The following is a 12,166-nucleotide window of genomic DNA, read 5'->3' on the forward strand; positions in this document are numbered from 1 at the left end:
CCTTTCAGGGGTTGAAAACAAAGTTGACGACAGCACCAGTTCTGACCTTACCATCCGGTACCGAAGGGTTTGTAATCTACAGTGATGCTTCATATAAAGGGCTTGGTTGTGTACTTATGCAAAATGGAAGAGTTATCGCTTATGCCTCTCGACAGTTGAAACCCTATGAAAAGAATTATCCCACACATGATCTTGAGCTAGCAGCAGTAGTTTTTGCTTTGAAGATATGGCAGCATTATTTGTATGGCACTACTTGCGAAGTTTATACCGATCACAAAAGTCTCAAGTACCTTTTTACTCAAAAAGAGTTGAATATGCAACAACAGCGCTAGTTAGAGCTGATTAAAGACTATGATTTACAGATTCATTACCATCCTGGTAAAGCCAACACAGTTACAGATGCGCTTAGTCGGAAAAATATAGGAGATTTGGCAAATCTAGTTACGAAGCAAAAGGAGTTGGTGATTGACTTGGATAAAATGATGTGGAACTTGTAATACGTGGACAGGAGGCCGTTATAGCAACAATGATGGCTCAACCAACTTTACTTGAAGAAATCAAGCTACGTCAAATGGAAGATGAAACTCTACGGAAAGCATATGATGAGTTAGAGACAAAAGCAAAACCGGGGTTTAGCTTAGTGGATTCGGTGCTCAAATTTCAAAACAGAGTATGTGTCCCTAATGTGTTGGACCTTAAACAAAAATTAATGGAAGAAGCACATGCCTCAAGATTTTCAATACATCCGGGAAGTACTAAAATATACCGGGATTTAAAACAGAATTTTTGGGGGCCAAGTATGAAAAAGGAAATTGCAGAGTTCGTTTCAAAATGTCTACAATGCCAGCAAGTAAAAGCAGAGCATCAGAGACCAGCAGGACTGTTGCAACCCCTTCCAATCCCGGAATGGAAGTGGGAACATTTGACCATGGATTTTGTTGTAGGGTTACCACGGACTCCTCGGGGTATGAATTCTATATGGGTCATTGTAGACCGATTAACTAAGTCCGTTCACTTCCTACCAGTGAAGACTCAATATAATGCAGATAAACTTGCAGTAATCTATGTGAGTGAAATTGTAAGGCTTCATGGTGTTTCGGTCTCAATTGTGTTGGATAGGGATCCCAAGTTTGTTTCAAGATTCTGGCAAAGTCTGCAAGAAGCTATGGGTACAAAACTCAAGTTCAGCACAACTTTTCACCCTCAGACCGACGGTCAATCCGAGAGAATGATACAGACCCTAGAGGATATGCTCCGAATGTGCGTGCTGGATTTTTAAGAAAGCTGGGAGACCCATCTACCGTTGGTAGAGTTTTCGTACAATAATAGTTACCATTCGAGTATTGAAATGGCACCCTATGAAGCTCTGTATGGAAGACCTTGTCGTTCTCCCGTGTGTTGGACCGAAGTTGGGGATAGATCGTTACTAGGACCTAAAATTGTGCAGTTGACAACTGAGAAGGTTAAAATTATCCGGGAGAGATTGAAAACGGCTCAAAGTAGACAGAAGAGTTATGCGAATAACCGACGACGGAATTTGGAATTCGAAATGGATAGTCATGTGTTCATGAAAGTCACCCCAATGAAAGGACATCCGAGATTCGAGAAAAGGGGTAAGTTAACACCCCGATATGTTGGTCCCTTCCAAATTTTGGAAAGAGTGGGTCCGGTAGCTTACCGAGTTGCCCTTCCACCAAGTATGAGTCAAGTACATAATGTGTTCCATGTCTCTATGCTTCGAGGATATCTTTCGGATCCGTCCCATATCATTGATTATCACCAAATCGTTCTAGATGATAAGCTAGAGTACGAAGAAAAGCCAATTCGAATTCTGGACAGACAGGTGAAACAGTTACGAAATCGGGAAATTCCAATGGTGAAAGTTGAATGGCAAGAACATTATGGAACCGAAGCTACTTGGGAAAAAGAAGCGGAAATGCAACACCAATATCCGCATCTGTTTCTACCTTGAGGTACAACAAGTTTGAGGGACCAAACTTATTTAAGGGGGGAGAGTGTAATAACCCGACCCTCATATCTGTTACTGGTATATTTTCAGTCCCACATTCTATGCATTTAAATGTTTATTGTGAAATTTAATGAGGAATTAAGTTTAAGTACATGCGTCATGTGATTTGGAATCGATATCTGTTTGGTAAGAAAGTTATATGTCACCATTAGAATGTTTGACTCAGAAATTGAGGGTCCTAGAGGCTTGATAATCCGAAATTGATTTTACATTTGAAATCAGCATAATTTTTAAGTAATAATAGTCACTTCCGTAGAAATTTGATTTGGAATAATTAAATCGATTGGATTTTGTCCTCATTCACTTTTATATATTTATATGGTTCCCTGGACTTTTGACTTAGAATCAAGAAATCCAGCATCTTAAGAAGGTTAGGAAGAGAATTAGGGAAAGGAGGAGAAGACCTACAAGGAAGAGATTGAAGAATTAAAAGAGAGTGTTAGAGATTGTAAAGCTACAGGTATGGAGGTTTACTTTGATTAACTTCTTTCTTGCATATGGATGAGGAGATTTTTTGTGTATTCATGCAATTAATGCTTGTGTTAGTGTGTGTGTGTGTGTTATGGCACCTAAAGAGTTGAATAAATGTCTTTCATCATGTTATTGTTTATGTAAGTTGAACCATGTAAAGAAAATTGCACTTCATTTCTCCTTGGCATACATGAACAAAAATATATGAACATGGCCATGAAGGTATATGTTATCAATCTCATGAATTGAATTATATTTATGAGCTTTGAATTATGTTTATGAGCTGTAAGGGTTGAAGATCTAGTTTAAAGTTGGATTGGTATGTGTTGTAATCCTATTAACATAAGTTTTGAACCTATTTGGAGCCTCATAAATACTTACCAAAAAATGGGATTTTGTATGAATTTTCGGACTGTTTTTGGGCAGAATCGCCGCACGTGCGGGAGCTTTGGCCGCACGTGTAGGAGTCATGGCCACACATGCGGGGAAATGGTGCAATTTTGGGTTTTGAACACTATCTAAAAAGTACGTGCGGGGCATCACTGCCACACGTGCGGGAGTATTTGCTGCACGTGCGGCCCAAGGTGAAAAAAAATGGATTGCTCCATTTGACCTATTTGACCCTCTGGGATGTTGAAATTAATATTTGCAATTTTTAAAGTGCGTCTTAAATTACTGAAAGTTAACGAATGAAATGTGAATTTAAGAGGAATTTGAATTAATTTGTTAATTCTATGTGTGTAGGGCACACTCCAGGAGGAAGTAGCATCCTACCACAACATTGTGAGTAATAGTGCAATGGATAAGCATTCATTACCGTTAATGCTTATCGTTATTAACGTTCTGTTTTTCGTAAGTCACTACATTACATATATATTGGTTGGGAATTGATGTGAATGTAAACGTGAAAGGAATTTGTGCACATCTGAATTATTTCTGGGCCGATGGCCGTTCTGTTATTTCTGGGCCGATGGCCATTCTGTTATATCTGGGCCTAAGGCCGTTCTGAAAGTAACACAGCATTGGATTAATCTTATGAACTCTGCAGTTACATATGGGTGGTTGTGTATTATGATTTAAATTGTACATTGAACTATATAAGTACCGTTATTCACTGAGCTTCGCTCACTCCGCATCTTGTCTATTTCTGTAGGTAATCAACTCGGGAGCCAGTCTTAACTCCTGAGGCTCGTCTATCTTTTGTCAACCTCAATGTGTCCAAGCACTGAGGTGGAGCCGTCCTTTCTTTTTGTGAACTTTTGTCAAGCTTTTGTTTAAGATTGAGATGTCTATAATGTTTTATTATACACCCAATCTTAGGGCTGGGTCTGTATATACGTATGTATATAACCGATGCTCTGATGCATGTTTCTGTATATTATTTTCCTGTTATAAAGTTTGTGATCCTAGCATAGTAGTGATAGCTCACTGGAGATTCTTTTTTGTCATTTTTTTATGTTTAATGCTTTCGTTCAGGCCCCTTATGTTATGTATATCAGGTTAACTGTCCGTTTCTGAATAGGTCATGCCCAAACTTTTAGGGGCAAGTTGGGGGCATGATAGTAAGTGTTGATTTGTTTCTTAGAGAGTGTTCTTCTCTTCAAGGGGTATAAGTCTTAGCTTGTCGCTTTGCTTTATTCGTTATTTTTCCTACAATTTTTAGACTGTATAAACTCTGAAATTTTGGGCTGAAACTTGTGGTTTAAGGCTAGTAAGGGTATAGTGGTGGATCACCGTTCCTTCCACCTAGCTTCCTAGGCCATTGCCCGTGTGTTTCCCACATCTTTGTTAACTTTTTTTGGAGCCTTTTACAGCTGAATCTCAGAGGTTTTTCAATGGCTAAAACCATGTTTTGAACTCCAAAAATGGAGGGGGTAGCCTCCCCTCTTTATACTTTGTTTACTAGCTTAAATAGCTCCATGTTGTAGCTTACTATTTTAGCTCTTTGTACTTCATTTTCAACACTATTTTTTATTATCTTAGGGCTATTTGAGGTTGTTTGTTTCACTTGAGCTTTGTATAGCATGCTTGTAGTGTAGTAGTCCTCATGTGCTTGGTGGTTTAGGCCTTAACCACCAACTTATTTGAGTTTATAGCATTTATTTCTTGCTTTCCATACTTGTGATTACCTCTAATCACCTCTGCAATCTCCCTTCTTTCTTGGCTTTTTCTTTGCTTTGAAATTTGTTTCAAACTAGTTGTTTGTTTAAGCATGGGATTGAGGTGTTGTGCTTAATGATTTAATCCCTTTGGGGTTTATTATCAACGGCATGATGTTGTTCTTCTGCCCAAAACAACTCTTTGTTTGATGCTTCTTTCCATCAGAGCAGTTAAAGATCACTTTTGGACTCAATGAATTAAACAATGGTTGGTAATTAAAACGAAGTAATAAAATTGGGACTAAAAATGATGTAAGATAATAACTTGTTTAGGGTTCAATCAGACGTTAATTGAACTCTTAAGTCTTGAGTCGTTTCATACTTGTTCGTGACGAAAACGGTTCAAGAGTCATTGTCAACCACTTCCCTTGATCAATACATGATAGGGAGGGGGTTTGAGAGTCTTTTGTTGTGCAAATTATTTAAATTGTATCCTTTGGCTCATAGGCCATCATGCAATGAAATTGCATCGATTGGTGGCTTGTGAATCAAATTTACCACTCCTTGGAGCTGTTTGATGATATGGAGGGGTAAGGTGTACAAACATCCCTTCAGAATACCTTGTTTGTGCTCTATTTGCTCTCCATTGCAGCAGGAAGAACCAGGCTCCAATGGCCAGCCGACAACTTTTTCTGGTCGGCAGGCCACTTTTTTTGGACGATAGGCCACTATACTTCTAGCCTGCCGGCCACTTTTGTCATATTGAGTAGCAACTTTTTGGAGTAGAACAGAGCAGAGGCTGAGGTGAAAAGATGTTCTAACTGTGCAACAGAGGCATTCTAGCAGTAGAACAATGGGCTTTTCGGGTGGAAATCTGCATATGCATGAGCATTCCTCGCTTCTTGGTGCTAATTAGTTAGCTTAGTTACTTTTTTCATGTTGTATTCATGATGTAATTAATTAGTTAATTCTGATTTGTAATTAATTAATTAGTGTACTTACTTTGTTAGTTCTAATTAGTATACTAATTAGCTAGAATAGTTCATTAACTGTGATGTTGTAATAATTAGCTAGCATAGTTAGTTTATTTCATTTGGTTTGTAATAGTTAGTTAATTCGTTTTGTAATAGCTAGTTATTCATCTTAGCTAGTTAGTTTATTCGAAGCCTCCTACGCGAGGGCACAATTGTGATAATGTGTATGTCTTCCAACCCCACGTCCTTTTATTTACACGCTTATGATGGTTAGTTTAGAGCATCATATTTTGTTTCGCACTTCTCATGCCTTACATTCATTGTCTTACATGCATTGAGGTTCAGTTCATTATTCTAACTTGCATTGTAATAAATACTTCTTTGAATACGTGCTTAGACTGCATGCTATCAAATTGTTTAATATGCCATCTTAGTAGCCGAGCCTAGTAATTGCATATCACATGTGTTTCATTTGTCATATTGCATCGTTAGGATCGTGCATTTTTCTAACTCTGTCATCTTTGTTTGGCTTGGAGTACTAGGTAAGCTTTTATTTATTTTAGTATATCTCATGAGTGTGGTTGATGCCATTTAAAGCATGATTACCACGAGGCTATATGCTTAAATGATAAACTGTTTGAACGCTTGTGGATGAAGGCTAATTGCTTGAATTGGGATAGTTTGATTAAATGCATATTTAAGCCCACTTTTTCAAGTGGCACATTCACAAAATCGTTTTCAAAAACAAACATGAAATCAAATGTTTCAATTTTTGCAAATTAGTCTATACTTGTGTGCACATCACAGAGTAATATTAGTCTAATAAACTGGAACAAGAGCATATAATATAATTAAGATTCACATCATGTTAGTAGAGGCCGATCTTTGGTTGAACGAGCGAGGGTGCTCAATTCATGATCTTCCCCTCTTGTACCTAAGTTCCCGAGCTGAGACAATCTTGGTGATGACGGACATGTGGCCTTTGACATGAGTCATGGGTTTCCTAAATTTCCCAAAAACATTTAGGTGGCTGCTCTGTATCTGGCAAAGCAATCCATTTTTGGCAATTTGATTCAAAATCGATTTTTCAAAAGATTTGCTGGATTTGGATTCTTTTGTGTTTATCTATTTCACATTGTATTTGTGAAATCAGATTCAGAATCGGGGGAGTCCGATACTGTAGGGCTAGTCGTCTTCTGAAAGGAGGACGAAAAGTCGAGCTACAAACAATCACCATCTAAAGAGATAAGGGCTACGAAAAAAACAAGAGCCTCCTACTACCAATCCATCTCCAAAGAATTTTAATGAGTGTGACATTCCACTTAGCCAAGTACTTGGCCAAACCACCCAACATCCTTCAGACCATACATATCAGGTATATTCCTTATTCTTGTACTTGCATTCTTTTAAATTCAATTAGATCTTGACTCTAATCTTATTTTTCTTTGTAGAGGAAAAGAAGAAAAATTCTTATCTCAACTAATGTTGAGGAGGAAGAAAGCCCCATGTCATCTCCCAAAGAAACTTCTCAAACAATGAGCCAAGCACTCCAATCACTAACCAACTTGCCCCACATACCAATCCTGAATCACCCCCTATCAATCTTGGGGATGTAACCCTTGGAGCCTTTCCTATGAAGGTCCTCTATCCTGGGGAAATTGAGCCCATCAAATTTCCATCAATTTTCTCCCAAAATCCCCCCACATTTGATTCTACTAGTTGTCAGGATGAACAACCAGAAAGGATTGACCTTGACCCAACTACAAATGGTCAATCATCTCCTAACAGTCCTCACACTTCATCCAAGAACCAATCAACTAAGCCTCCCTAACCTGAGACCAACTCACTCATGGTGAGTACATTCCTTACTATCATGTCATTATTATTCTTTTCTTCTCAAATTTACTAATTCCTTACAACATATCATAGGGTCAAACCAACCAACTGAAGAGGTTCTAATTACTGACTCCCACTACATGAATGAAGGCACCACCAACATTGAGCTTGAGGCAACTCCTAAAAATGTAACCAAGGAACAACATCGACAGCATTGTCCCCTGAGCAACAAATACTGGCATCTCACAAGAACTCCCACACTTCAATTGAAGAGCTACCAACTCGAGCAACGCACACACTCATCTATACTTCCACTAATATGCAGGTAATAGACTTGTATAATCATTATATTTCTTTCTCTCTTGACTAAAACCTGTCAACCCTTACTTAATTTTGATTGTTGATAGGCTTAAACTTCCTCTGACACAACCTCAAGCATATGCGATGAGATTGTTGCCTTTCAAAAAAACCTTGAGCATATATCACCATTTCCTCAAAGGCTTCACCAATTCAACCCTGAGGTCCAACAACTTTTGGCCGCTTTCCTGAACCTCATCAACACACCTCTTGAAGAGATAACCTCAAGCCAGACCAATAAATCTCTGGACTAACTGCCATCCAGAATCTCTCTCCTAATCCTTTTAACTTAAGCTAATTCAAGCAACTGGCCAGAGTCATTGCTGGATGGCCAACCCTTCTAGACATTGTCCAGAGTTGTTCAAAGGAAATTCAGGTTAAGAAAGAGTTCTTAACCATTGCTCAAACCAACTTTAATTATCTCATTCTTACTTGCCAAAAATCTTCCAACCTCTCTGAGCAAGACAATGCACTAGCTCTTGAAGAATCATGACTTGAAGCAGAATTGGCTATTGTGAAGCAAAAGAGGTTTGAACTGCAACAGCAAAAAGACTAACTTGGTCATGAAGCTAAGATGATGCTATCACAAATAAGGAGTGGCCCATCTTCCATTCAAGCCATTAAAACAAAATTGACCAAGCTCAAGCCATGCTTGTTGATGCTCAATCAAAATGGACATTCTTGCTATACTTTTCCCAAGGAATTGAAATTTTCTTCTCTTTCTCTCTCTCTCTTTGTTTTTCTTGTTGTTGTTGTTGCTGCTATTGTTGTTGTTGTTGTTGTTTCTTGTAAATACTCTAGACAAATTCTTGGCTCTTGTAAATATCTTCTAACATTTTAATGAATATCAATGTCTTTATCTTTTAAAGCTTTCCTTGTTAATTCCCTTTAAAGCTTTCCCACATGGTTAGGTAATATATCTTTAAATATTTCCCATTTATGTTCCTTCTATGTGGTCACCCTTCCAAGGACTCCAATTGGTAGGCCCCTCATGTGAGGAGTTTATGGACTCTAAAAGGACCTTCCCAATTAAGTGACCACTTTCCAAGCTCAGGATCTTTTGTCTCCAATGGCAAGAAAGTTTTCCATACTAGGTCACTCTCACCAAAAGTTCTTGTTATAAATTCTCTAAATTTTCTTCTTCTGAGCCATCATACAATTAAAAGCATCAATTCTATTACTTTCTACATCCTGCAACTCCACAAAAATGGCTTCATTATACTCATCGACAGGAATATCATGATGCCTAGCCACTCTACTGGACCTTACTGTAACCTCCAAGGGTAATACTACAGCATGCCCAAATACCAACTCATAAGGGGAAGCTTGAGTACTATCCCTCTTAAAATTCCAATATCCCCACAATACTTCAGATAACAACTCATATCAATCCCTTGGGTTATCCTCTATCACTTTGCTCAATGTGGCCTTAATTGTCTTATTTGATGACTCTGCTTGACCATTTGCCTGGGCATAATATGGAGATGAATTGAGTATTTGCATGCCATATTCCCTGGGAAACTCCTTAACTTCATCATCATTAAACACTGTCCCTTGATCAACAGTGATTGTTTATGGAAAACCAAACATATGCACTATGTGTTTCTTAAATACATAGCTGATTTGCTTGTATTTCAGCTGAAAATTATGCATCTAATATAAATAAGGAGAGTTGTTGTAGTCCATCAATCAACTTGAAAACCAAAACAATAATTGGGTAGGGTATCCTAGGAGGCGTCATTAAAATACAGGTATTGACCATTGCTTACACCTTTCAGTTGGTAGAATTTTTCCCCCCCTTCTCTGTTCTTTTTTTTTTAAAAAAAAATTTATATAAGAAAACATCATGTATTAATGACTCAACTACACAGCACTTGTCGTGAGGGATTAATTTGTTTACAGTGATTTTTTTTAGTACTAATTTAAGTAGTCTATTGTTAATTGTTAATAATTACTTTTGTTCGCGTCTCTTGTTGTATATTGTACTTGAAGATACATTGATGTTTTATTTTTTATTTTTATTTATTTTTGATTAACTTCTAAATTACTCGACCCCGTGGTTAGCTAATAACTTTAATAAAAATGAAATGAACCTAGGAGGTATTTTGGTTGCCTGGACATGGAGCTCCAATATTGCAATTAACTAAACATTGAATTCCATTGTCCACATCAATTAATGTTTATTCTGGACCGGTTTGCAGATTCCAATTCCATTTTCTGGTGTCACAAAATAATTTCAGAATCCAATTACTACTGGTTATTGAATTTCTTTCTCTATCTTGTTCTGAATTGTGAACTTCATCATGTGGATTCTGCAGAATATGTACAGAACATGAAAAGTTTGGCTTTGAGAGTGAAACTTTAAGGCCCATGAAGTACGAACAGATAGTAGAGTTGCTCAATGGTATTGCTGAGAGATTTGACTGGGATAAAATAATGAAGGGTGACAACATTATTGGACTCAAACAGGTAGACACTCTTCTATCTTCTTTTTCCAATAAAAAAATGAAAAATTCTTCTCTAAATACTTGGAAAGTTTTTAACCATTTTCTGGTTCATGTATTACTTCTTTTTGGATGATGATGCTCTATTTCTTTGGTTCAAAAGCAATAAAAAAAAAATTCATTATTGTTCTTTCTGAATTTTTTTCATAAAAGCAACATGCAACAAATTTTACCTTTTGCTTTTGGTGTATTTTTGGAGAGCAACTTCAAAGACTTCACATTACTATCATGTAGGGAAAGCAAAGCATATCATTGGAACCAAGAGGCCAATTTGAGCTTAGTGGTGCACCTCTTGAAACTTTACATCAAACTTGTGCTGAGGTTAATTCACATATTTATCAGGTTTGTCTGAAACTATAACTTTAGCATATAGATGAAGACATATGGTTGATATATAATATGTTAGGAATTCTTCAATTATGATTCATGAGAAAATGAATGTATGTGATTATCAAATCATATATCATGGCTTTTTGTTTTTATGTGGTTCTAACGAAGGTGGGATTTGATCTCAAGTCTCTGTTATGATGACCAAGAACTATTAGCTACGCTAGATGGTATCATAAATCACAAATGATGTTATGGAAGGCCAAGCTTATTATATTTGAGGATCACATGTGAGTTGAAGGAAGCTGAAAGAAGAACACATGCTTGATGACATGTATTAAGTCGTATGTTGTTGGGGGAATTTTAGGAAGATGTACTAATTATATATAAGCAAGATGTAATAAATTGCCCGAGCTTGGTGACTTGGACCAGGTTTATGGTATCCTCTAAATTAGAGCTAGTTGTTTGTGCTGCAGATTAGCTTCCTATTCCACTACCACCAGTTGAGCATGGCTTATGACCTGTAGTACATTTGGCTGGAAAAGACTTAACTCACTGGTACAATTGATTACTTTGTCATAGGATTTGAATCAATTAGGACCAAAAGGGAATTAATACTTGTCAGCTTGCACAGCCCAGATTTAAGCCTAACCCATCAAGGTTCATGTTCCAGTTTTGTTTGACTCCTTTAGCTTACCTGTTTTTGGGGCTATGAACAAGTCGAGCCAAGTTTTAGGGTGTATGAGTTTAGCTCATTGAAATTAGTCGAGCTCAAGCTTGAGTTGAGCTCAAAGAATCGAACCCAAGCTCAGCTTGCCTAGTGCTTGAAAAACTTGAGCTCAGCTCAAGTCAACTCAATTACATATATGAGCAGAGTTTGAGCTTGAAAAGAAAAATCAAACCTAAATTAATTTGCACATTAAGGGGGGAAAAAAAGAGATTAGATTATGCGAAAAACATTAAAACAATGTTCATATTATTAATAAGTTTCATGGATCAAATATGTAAATTTGCAGAAACGCCAAACATCAACAACAGAATTATCCACACACACGCACACACACACACAAAAGGAGAAAAACCAACATGGTGTTACATCGATATATGAATACAAGATCAACTATCCATGTACTGACACAGTATTTTGGCTCAAGGAAGTTATGAGATTATGAGGACTTATATGCCCAAAGTTGGCACTCTTGGACTTGACATGATGTTTCAGACATGCACTGTTCAGGTGTGAGAAACTTTACATTTTTGGTGTTCCAATAATCTCCAATCAAGACTCCTAAAGTCATTAAGCATTTTTTTTCTTCCAAATCTATAAGTTGTGTTTTGAATGGGAAATGTTGGATACATTTCTGGCTTTTATAGGTCAATTTGGATTTCAGCTCTTAAGTGGACATGATTAGGAAATTTTGTCCCGGTCTTGCTTTGCAGCCTATATGAAAACTTGCTCTTTCTTTTTCTTATTGGAGTTTCATTGGTTCTCTGGAATCTGATGAACATAGTAATTGAAATGGATCGCCACAACCTTGTTTATAAAATTTGGTTGTAGTCATGGATCAG

The sequence above is a fragment of the Camellia sinensis genome, chromosome 15, assembly GCF_055761805.1.
Source record: "Camellia sinensis isolate YWXY chromosome 15, ASM5576180v1, whole genome shotgun sequence".
In the NCBI taxonomy this organism is placed as follows: Eukaryota; Viridiplantae; Streptophyta; class Magnoliopsida; order Ericales; family Theaceae; genus Camellia; species Camellia sinensis.